Source organism: Bos javanicus, chromosome 2 (assembly GCF_032452875.1).
Source record: "Bos javanicus breed banteng chromosome 2, ARS-OSU_banteng_1.0, whole genome shotgun sequence".
Classification (NCBI taxonomy): Eukaryota; Metazoa; Chordata; class Mammalia; order Artiodactyla; family Bovidae; genus Bos; species Bos javanicus.
The window spans coordinates 128,785,150-128,794,616 of record NC_083869.1 but is presented as its reverse complement, the minus strand read 5'-3'; the positions used below and the strand labels follow the sequence as shown (position 1 = coordinate 128,794,616).

At 44.3% G+C, this 9,467-nt stretch overlaps 1 non-coding gene across 1 annotated transcript; it reads left to right on the top strand.

The window, feature by feature from the left end:
* The first annotated feature begins 5,848 nt into the window (after window positions 1–5,848).
* Window positions 5,849–5,958, top strand: LOC133236024 (U6 spliceosomal RNA). The gene has a single exon (XR_009732703.1). It is a non-coding gene; the product is annotated as a U6 spliceosomal RNA (small nuclear RNA).
* The last annotated feature ends 3,509 nt before the right edge of the window (window positions 5,959–9,467 follow it).

Here is a 9,467-nt window from a genome sequence, read left to right as displayed (position 1 = left end):
AGAATGCAAGCAGAAACATGAGTTACTCTTCTCGCTTTCTCCAGTCCGCAGGGCTGGGCAATCAGTTTAGGGAGACGGCTTCCTCTCGAGGTTTCTTCTTTCTGAGGGTTTGAGGGGAAAGTGTGAGCAGTGTGAGCTGCATGGGGGTGGCTTGGTCACCAGGCAGCACTCTCGGTCACCTGGGGATACCTGGGGATACCTGGGGTGGGGGTGCTCCTGGACCTGGGCTCATCCCCTTCCTTCTTATGGGTTCTTAAAGGTTGATGTAATTTGGACTTTAACTTTCCACTTCTTACCTCTGACAAATTAGCTGATCCTTAGCTAATTCGATTCTGATTATTTAGCCACAGATTAAAACTTGGTTCCATTTCATCAGTCTCACTTTTCTTTTTTCTAAAAAAGATGTTTAAATGTTTATTCATTTATTTGACTGCACTGAATCTTAGTTTAGGCACACAGGATCTTTAGTTGCTGCAGGTGAACTCTCAGACTCCAGCCCCCCGCACTGGAAGTGCAGGGTCTTGGCCACTGGACCACTTGGGAAGTCCTGCTTCATCTCATTTCTGATTAGTTTGGATGGCATAGACACAGCTCTTTTCCTCTGTTGCATGCTTCATTTTTTTGTTCTTTAATATCAGTCCCACCTTGGCAATTCCTTCCAGACGCTCCTGTAACTTTCTGTTCCTCATTTTCTCACCTCTTGCAAACTAAATGTTATCTCTACATTTGTTACTTTGGTAATTTTGCCTCTTACTAGTGCTTTCAAGATTATCATAGGCTTTATGCTTATTGGGTACGATGGGGCTGATAACGCGTGAAAAATTACTTGGGCACAGAGATATCAACACAGCTGAGTAAAGGACTGCATTGTGCAGAGGCAGGTCTGAAATGACCTTTCACTATACCCGGTGCCATCTGTCGGTGGAGGAAGGGTTGACATTCTTTTTCTGTTCTTATTTCTGTGAATCTATAGACGCTGAAATTTAAGTGGAAAAGTTTCTCTCTATATATTCATCTGTGGATTTAAAAATAATTCATCCTAAGGGAGTAGAGGAGGGATGATTGGGAGTTTGGGGATTATATATCTTAATCGTTCAGTCGTGTCTGACTCTTTGTGACCCTGTGGATTGTAGCCCACCAGCCTCCTCTGTCCATGGGATTCTCCAGGCAAGAATACTGGAGTGGGTTGCCATGCCCTCCTCCAGGGGACCTTCCCAACCCAGTGATCGAACCTGGGTCTCCTGCATTGCAGGCAGATTTTTTTACTGTCTGAGCCACCAGGGAAGCCCACTTTGGGATTAGCAGATGCACACCATTATATATAGAATGGATAAACAATAAGGTCCTACTGTATAACATAAATATTCAATATCCTGTGAAACCATAATGGAAAAGAATATGAAAAATAATGTGGATATATGTATATATGTATAACTGAATCACTTTTCTATATATATGTATATATATATAACTGAATCATTACTTCATGATTTTTAAGTACTGCACAATATTACAAGATATGGCTTTATTACAGCTTACCCAGGTAGCCCTTGATGTTGGAAATTGTTTCTTTACAAATCAAATGTTTTCTTATATGTCCTGAGATGTTCTTTGGGGGTAGGGCTTGTGTAGCTGACCAGCTATCTGAAAAAATCTTGCAGTTAATGAACTGGTTTTTGTCATCCTCTTGGTTAGGTGGTTTCAGATATTTGTATTTTGTTGTGGAGACAGAGAAGCATAGTTTTTGAACTGTATGCTCAAACTCTGAGTGCCAGCCAAACTCCTACACTCTCCTTTATTATTCTAAAGAATAATGGTCAAGTTCTAGATGGGTAAGCTTTATATCAGAACTACTTGTTTCCTTTTTTGATTGATGTATGTCTTTGGCTAACTGTCTTTTTGGTGAAGACTTGCTTTAATTTGTCCATAGGAAGAGTTAAGATATCTCTGTTTGTCATACAAGAGGGAACACGGGCATGAAACTAACAGCACAAATTATTTAGTATTTTAAAGTTTTTTTTTTTCCTTGGTGTTCATCAAAGGCACTTGTCCAGTTTGTGGCGCTGACTAGAATAACCTTCAGAGAGCAGCTTTTGTTTCTCATTGGTTGATTCTAAAGGTGTTTCTATTGATTGATGAAGCTGTATCATAATTGATAGATCTGAGCACATACTTCTCTTTGGACAGTCAGCAGGTGACTATAGACTTTTTGATTTCTATTTTTTAAAATTTTATTGATTTATTTTTGGCAGTGCTGGGTCTTAGTTGAGGTGTGTGGGCTTCTCTCCGGTTGTGGTGTGTGGGCTGCAGAGCGTGGGCTCGGCAGCTGCGCAGTGACAACTTAGATGTGGGATCTCAGTTTTCCGTCCAGGGATCTGCTGCGTTGGAAGGTGGATTCTTAGCCACTGGGCCACCTGGTAAGTCCTTGGACTACTTGATTCTTACCACACGTCCTAAGAAAAGATGCTCACCTCCCTCCTTTCTTCTCTTTTTCCTTTTTCTATTGAGGGATAACACGCATGTTACAAAATTCACAGCCATGCTAATCCTAAACGCTTGATGGATTCTCACATATGTACCTATCCACATGAACATCACCCAGGTCAAGGTGGAGAACGCTTTCAGTATCCAGCTAGCTTCCCTGGGCCTTGCTGGAGGTAACCACAGTCTGACTTCTATTATCATCAGTTTGGCCTGTTCTCGAACATACGGTATGTGCTCTTGTGTGTGGCTCCTTTTGCTCAATATTTCTGTTTTTGCGATTCATGGAAGTTGTTGAGTGCAGGACAGAACCAAACTTGAGGCCGCTCACCCATGTATCAGTAAAGCTGATCTACTGACACCAGGCTGTGGCGAAGGTAAGTGCAGTGTTATCCATGGGCGCCAAGCAAGGAGTCCAGGCAGCGAGTGCTCAAAAGGCTCCAACTCCTCAATGACTTTCAGAGGAAGGTGTTTAAAGATAGGATAAGGGAGGAAGGTTGAAAGGTGTGTGATTAACTCGTGAACATTCTTCTGATTGGTTGGTAGTGAGGTAATTGGGAGTCAACATCAACCTTCTGGTTCCAACTGATTTGGGGTCTATGTACTTCTTCCATCTGGTGGGGGTTTCAGTATCTGCAAAACAGCTCAAAAAATATGGCTCAGAATATTATCTATAGCCCTTGAGGAGGAACGAAAGGTCTTCGACTCCATTTACTGGCTAAGCTATTATTATTTTGTCTTGCTTGACTATTTCCTTCACTTCTGCATTTTCTTACTTCTCTGATTAAATTAATTCGTTGGAACTTGGGGAAGGCCTAAGAGGCTAAAGTTTTTCTACTAACAAGAGGCAGGTGGAGGGCGTGGGGAGGTCTGTCCTGGGAAGGTCCCACAGGGTCCCACTTGGTTACGAGTGTACGGATGTCTGTTTCGTTGTTGCTGTCATGTAGCAACCCATTGTATGCATCTGCTGCAGTTTATGTATCCATTCAGCTAGCGACTATGAATGTCATCTAGTGCAATACTCATTGGCCATTACAAGGCAAGCTATCAAGAATATCTTCTACATGTCTTTTCGTTCAACCATTTCTCTTGGGCATATACATAGGATTGGCATTGCTGAATGAGAAGGTAGCTGTATATTTAGCTTTAGAAAAATCTGCTAAACAGTTTTCTAAAGAGGTTGCACCATTTTATATTCCTGCCAGCAAGATATGAGCATTTCAGTTGCTCCAGGTCCTTGTGTGCTAAGTTGATTTAATCATGGCGGACTCTTTGCAACCCTATGAACTGTAGGTTCCTCTGTCCATGGGATTCTCCAGGCAAGAATACTGGAGTGGGTTACCATGCTCGCCTCCAGGGGCTCTTCCTGACCCAGGGATTGAACCGAATCTCTTACATCTCCTGCATTGCAGGTGGGTTCTTTACCACTAGTGCCACCTGGGAAGCCTGCCGGATGACTTCACCTGTGATAAATTCCTCACCTCGGGTATCCTTTCAGTTTTAGGAAAGGACTTTGTCCCTGAGAGTCAGTTTAAAGTATCTGTTTACACAAGATTGGGAATGGAAATATGAGAAATTAGAGCAGTCCTGTCTCTTAAATATAAAGCTGGGTAAGAAAAGCCCAAAGGAGTGAATTTTCCTGGTCCTGGACAATTACTGGCAGTGCAGTAACTGTCTTGAAGACACTTGGATCTTGGATAGGCCAACTGTTAGCTTAGTGGTATGTCTATCACCTTCTCAATGAGAAAAGAAAGAAAGAAAGTGAAGTCGCTCAGTCGTGTCCGACTCTTTGTGACCCCATGGATTGTAGCCTACCAGGTTTCTCCATCCATGGGATTTCCCAGGCAAGAGTACTGGGGTGGGTTGCCATTTCCTTCTCCAGGGGATCTTCCTGACCCAAGGATCGAACCTGGGTCTCCCACACTGTAGGCAGACACTTTTACCATCTGAGCCACCAGGGAAGTCAGGCTTCTCGATGAGGCCCACCCTGATTGCCCTATGTAATATGTAACACTCTCCTAATCCTCTTTACCTTGCTCTTCTCTTTCCCCTGTGGCCCTTATCATCTTCTAATCTAATTTATCTGTTTATTATTGTGCCAGTTACAAGCTATTTTAGCTCCAACCCACCTTCCTATACTCTCTGGGATGCTGGGACTGGGACTTTGCAAACTACATTTCAGCTTGGCCAGCTGGTCCCTGTCGACTCTGCATAGCGTTAGTCACTCAGTCGCGTCCAGCTCTTTGAGACCCCATGGACTGTAGCCCACCAGGCTCCTCTGTCCATGGGATTCTCCAGGCAAGAATAGTGGAGTGGGTTGCCATTTCCTCCAGGGGATCTTCCAAACCCAGGGATCGAACCCAAGTCTCCCACATGGCAGGAAGATTCTTTACTGTCTGAGCCACCAGGGATTCTGCATAGACAATGCCTGGTGGAGGTTGCAGGGATGGAGGAGGAAGAAGGGACTTGTTCCTTCCACTTTGCTTCCTGTTCCTGTGAGCATCTCTGTAGCTACAGATCTTCACCCCGGCAATGGCAGTTCCTTCCTGCAGCAGCAGCTGAATCCACTTTGCAGTGTTTTTTACATCTGCAGAAGCAGCTTCATTGTACCCCCATCAGAGACACCAGCACCAGCCAAGCAGCGGCTCCCCGCTGTCCGCCCCTTTCCATCCTCAGTATAATAGCAGCTTCTTAAGGGCAGGGATTGTCTGTTTGGCTCACAGAGCTATTCCAAGCAATTAATACTGCACCTGGGCATTTTGCTCAATAATATTTGTGGGCTGATTGAGTGGGTGGGTACATGGGTGGATGGTTGCTCATTTATGATTTCATGTGAATTACTTGTTTGGCTGAATTTTCTATTTTGGTTTTTGTTATTCTGAGCCAAGATTAACTGTAAAATGAGGTTTTAATAAATTAGAATGGCATATTCTTTTTTTGAGATAGATGCAGTCCCTAGAACTTGAGTGTTTTGACTTAAGGTTCACCTAGTGAAGTTTTGAGGACATCCCTGGATTGGGAAATAGAAAAAGCAGGATAAAACTATTAATGGCAAGGACAGAGGCGTATTCCTGTGGTCAGTGGTCAGCTCAGGAACTCAATGTATTTAACAAAACATGTTTGGAGACAAACTCATTCTGGACCAACCAATAGCCTTGTACTCTTTTTTTTTTTTTTTTTAATTGTAAAGAAACAAGTGTTTTACAGTCAGGGCAAGATCGCTGGTAGAAGATTCTGAGTTATGGAGACAGGAATAGAGAACAATCTCTCCAGCAAGAAGCAACAAGACCAAATGAAGTCACAGTGGCAACTTGTCCAAACGGAATTAATGTTTTCCATTTGATCAGAGAACCACTCAGAGATCCAAGCGCTCCCTTCAGCAGCACACATAGAACCAAAATTGGAACAATACCGAGAAGATTAGCATGGCCCCTGCCCAAGGATGAGATGAAAATTGGTGAAGTGTTCCACAACATTGAGCTCCCTCACTCTTTCCATTGTGCAAGGACACAGCAGGAGACAAACTTCTAGGGATCAGGAAGCAGATTCTCATCTGCAGGCATCTTGATCTTCCCAGCCTCCATTTCTGCAGGAAATGAATATTTGTTCTTCAAGCCCAGAACAAGCAAAGCAAAACTAAGCAAAACAAAAAACCCCACAAAGGTATCTTGAGACACCAGTGACTCAGAAAGCCACGGTTCATAAAGTAACTTTTTTTTTTTTTAATACTAAAATTTTAGTTCATCAGTCACCATGTAGATAGCTCTAGATTTTTAGTTTGGATCTCTGAAAACTCTTTGAAAGATTTTATTGTCTATTTTTAGAGTTGTAAACATTGTCACAGGCCTCAAGGACAGTTTAGAATGAAAATATGTTATTAATACCTAATAGCAGCACAGGCCTGGAGAAGGCAGTGGCACCCCACTCCAGTACTCTTGCCTGGAAAATTCCATGGTCGGAGGAGCCTGGTGGGCTGTAGTCCATGGGGTCGCTAAGAGTCAGACACGACTGAGCGACTTCACTTTCACTTTTCACTTTCCTGCATTGGAGAAGGAAATGGCAACCCACTCCAGTGTTCTTGCCTGGAGAATCCCAGGGACGGGGGAGCCTGGTGGGCTGCTGTCTATGGGGTCGCACAGAGTCGGACAGGACTGAAGTGACTTAGCAGCAGCAGCAGCAGCAGCAGCACAGGCCACAAAGTTACTTCTTTAAGTTTAGGCTTCCTGTGAAGAAAACGGGATTATTGAGTAATTTTGGTTACTTTGTTAATGTGTGTATGTGAAGTTTAAGTCATCGGGATGTTTCACACAGAGAGGTTTGGTTCACTTATTTTGTTACTAGTGTTATTATGCCTACTATAAATGCTTTAAGAAAAGTTTAGTCCTCTGAGTGTTTGTATGGGGTAGATGGGTTTCCCAGGGGGCGCTGGTGGTAAAGAACCCTCTTGCCAATGCAGGAGATGTAAAAGACTTTGATCCCTGGGTTGGGAAGAACATTTGAAGGTCTTTTGGGGCCTGTTTTCTTCTTTCTCTCTCTCTCTTTTTCAATAATAAGGGTAAATCAGGATTTTTTTTTTTTTTTTTTTTTGGAGAAGGCAATGGCACCCCACTCCAGTACTCTTGCCTGGAAAATCCCATGGACAGAGGAGCCTGGTGGGCTGCAGTCCATGGGGTCGCTAAGAGTCGGACACGACTGAGCAGCTTCACTTTCACTTTTCACTTTCATGCATTGGAGGAGGAAATGGCAGCCCACTCCAGTATTCTTGCCTGGAGAATCTCAGGGACTGGGGAGCCTGGTGGGCTGCCGTCTATGGGGTCGAACAGAGTTGGACATGATTGAAGTGACTTAGCAGCAGCAGCAGGATTCTTTTTTATGTGTGTTCTGATAAGATGGTATGGGCTCCTATTAGTTTACCTGTTGGAATTTCTACAATGTTTATTAACCAGCATGCTAAACTGCTCCAGTCGTGTCTGACTTTTTGCAACCCTATGGACTATAGCCTGCCAGGCTCCTCTGTCCATGGGATTCTCCAAGCAAGATTCCTTCTCCTGCGGATCTTCGCAATCTAAGAATCAAACCCACGTCTCCTGCATTGGCAGGTGGCTTCTTAACAACTAGCACAATCTGCTGCTGCTGCTAAGTCGCTTCAGTCCTGTCTGACTCTGTGCCACCCCATAGACGGCAGCCCACCAGGCTCCCCGTCCCTGGGATTCTCCAGGCAAGAACACTGGAGTGGGTTGCCATTTCCTTCTCCAATGCAGGAAAGTGAAAAGTGAAAGTGAAGCCGCTCAGTCATGTCTGACTCTTAGCGACCCCATGGACTGCAGCCCACCAGGCTCCTCCGTCCGTGGGATTTTCCAGGCAAGAGTACTGGAGTGGGGTGCCATTGCCTTCTCCGAGTGCAACCTGGGAACCCTTTATTAGCCAGAGGGGAGAGATTTAGGCCACTTAACATTTGTGGCGGCGTGCATTTTAACTAAATTTGTCTTCTAGAAAAAATAATGTTTAAATGCTTCTAAACTCTGGGCATCACAGAAACAATATAAACTGTGTTGAATCAGGAGGAATTTTGAGGTGTTTAAAAACAATTTTTCAAGTGAAATGAGCACCTCTTTGACATGGAAAGGCTTGACCTCCAGTGGGGATTCATATTACAAAGGAGTTTCTTACCAACAGTGGCAGAAGCAATATTTGTGTAGAGGAAGGCTTTAATTATCCCAGGGGGAGAAAAGCCCCACAAAACATCATTTAATTGTGAAAGGCGATTGATACAAATTGGCCTTGGAAAATTGAAGGTGCATCACTTGGAGATGCAGGAGAGGACCAGGAGGACTTGCTTCATCATTTACCATCTTTACAGGCTGGCCTCATGGTGAACTAAGTTAGACTAAGTAGAGTTCCTTGAATGGGTCATCCAGGAATCTGTGTTATGCAGAAACAATACTAGCTCTTTGCATATAAAAGTTTAAAATTTTCCAAAACAAAAAAACAAAACAAAAAAACCCACCAAAAAAAACCTGGTAGGTTTGGCAGACAGTGTAATTAAAAAATCCTGATCCAATCTTCTGTAAAAACTTCAGAGTCTCATCCAATTTCATGCTTCCCTTTTCCTAGGCTCAGAAGCCTGCAGAGTAGGAAGGTCGTGTGGTTGGCATCTTTTGTTTTTAACCTTCCCCTCCCTCCCCACTCTCTGGCTGCTGTTTTGGGTCCCTGGACGGGGGAGCCTCGTAGGCTGCCGTCTATGGGGTCACACAGAGTCGGACACGACTGAAGCGACTTAGCAGCAGCAGCAGCAGCAGCAGCAGGGCTTCCCTGGTGGCTGAGACAGTGAATAATCTGCCTGCAATGCAGGAGATCTGGATTCCATCCCTGGGTTGGGAAGATCCCCTGGAGGAGGGCATGGCAACCCACTCCAGTATTCTTTCCTGGAGAATCCCCATGGACAGAGGAGCCTGGTAGGCTGCAGTCCATGGGGTCGCTAAGAGTCGGACACGACTGAGCGACTTCACTTTCACTTTTCACTTTCATGCATTGGAGAAGGAAATGGCAACCCACTCCAGTGTTCTTGCGTGGAGAATCCCAGGGATGGAGGAGCCTGGTGGGCTGCCGTCTATGGGGTCACACAGAGCTGGACACGACTGACGTGACTTAGCAGTAGCAGCAGAGTACATCATGAGAAACACTGGGCTGGAAGAAGCACATGCTGGAATCAAGATTGCCAGGAGAAATGTCAATAACCTCATATATGCAGATGACACCACCCTTATGGCAGAAAGTGAAGAGGAACTCAAAAGCCTCTTGATGAAAGTGAAAGAGGAGAATGAAAAAGTTGGCTTAAAGCTCAACATTCAGAAAACGAAGATCATGGCATCCGGCCCCATCACTTCATGGGAAATAGATGGGGAAACAGTGGAAACAGTGTCAGATTTTATTTTTTTGGGCTCCAAAATCACTGCAGATGATGATTGCAGCCATGAAATTAAAAG